Source organism: Arachis stenosperma, chromosome 5, assembly GCF_014773155.1.
Source record: "Arachis stenosperma cultivar V10309 chromosome 5, arast.V10309.gnm1.PFL2, whole genome shotgun sequence".
NCBI classification, from domain to species: Eukaryota; Viridiplantae; Streptophyta; class Magnoliopsida; order Fabales; family Fabaceae; genus Arachis; species Arachis stenosperma.
The window spans coordinates 37,027,953-37,029,371 of NC_080381.1; positions in this window are offsets into that span (position 1 = coordinate 37,027,953).

Below are 1,419 nucleotides of genomic sequence, written 5' to 3' on the forward strand. Positions count from 1 at the left end.
ATTAGCCCTATTTGCATTTCTAAACGCATGATGCAAGACCATCCTCCAAATTAATGTTAGGCATGATTTGACTATGTGCTGCCTGTTGGAAAATTACTTTTGATTCAGTATAAACAATTGCAAGGGCATTGAACTTACTACTTTGGTTTTGTTTAATTTGTCGCCAGATAGAGATGCTTCAAACAAATTCCAGACTTGTCACATATATTTTTGTTGCTAATTAATCTGTTTCTAGGCCATTAATATTGTCCTAATTTCTTTTTATGCCCTAAAATTGGGAAGGAATTCGAAATTTTAAATCAAGCATTGAGCTTCATTATCATTTTGTGATCTTCCTTCATTGACTTAATAGCAACTTTGGAATGTGAAAGTTGAGTAAAAAAGAATATATATGTTCTCTCTTTCTCGGTGTGCCCTATCACTTAGCTTTCAAAATATTCTTGGCTTTCTTTAAGCTAGCTTTTTGTTTATATGCTTTGAAGATGTTAAGAAAGGACCCCACTTCTTGTGAACTAGTTCCCCCAGCATAATGCAGGGGATCCAAAGTGCTGGACCAACAATCTGCATATGTTGGATGCCTTTGTTTCCTCTCATTATATTATTTATCTATTATTAGTATTTTCATACATGGAAAATAATCGAATTAAGAAAATAACCTTTGTTTATCTCTTGTGCTTTTATCTGACTTTCGTAGATGTTAGCTGCTCTAACTCGATGATATGGTTCAGGTTGTAAAAAATTGCATTTCCTTTTTGTTTTTCTGCCAGGTTGGTGTCCAAGTAGCTGATCTAGTAGTGCAGGTTTTCAATGGGCAAGAGGTTGAAGTTTGGCCCCGCATCACTTGGAAGCCAAAATGGGGTCTGACCTACTCTCGGATCAAGAGCAAAGTTAGGGGAAAAAGCTTTATTTTCCAGAGGTCTACTCTGGCGATTAAGGGTCAAAATATTTTTATTGAAAATTTGTCCTTAGATAGGGCTCTTATCATTGATGCTGTTGATAATGCGGAGGTATAATGATAGTTTTCTGGTATTTTATCTGCTTGTGTGACCTGCATATTGTGTCTTAACTGCTTAGAAGGAATAGTTACTAGATGTAGCGCAGATAAAATAATTAGAGCTTGGTGAGAGAAGATAATAATTTAAATTTTTAACACCATAACAGATATAGACTAAAATAAAATCAAGTCAATCCTACAATCTACTGGACTCCAACTTATCCAAATAACTAGTGAAGATATCCCAATTTTAAAAAATAAAAGTTTTGAATTTTTCTATGAATATCCTAAATACTTTGTATTGTCATTTGCCTTATAATTGCATTGTTTCTATTTCATTTTTATTTTTACATACCCCAAATTAATCAAATCTTGAAATTTGTCTTGTTCAGTATTAATAAACATGCATGGAAGACCTTGTTTTT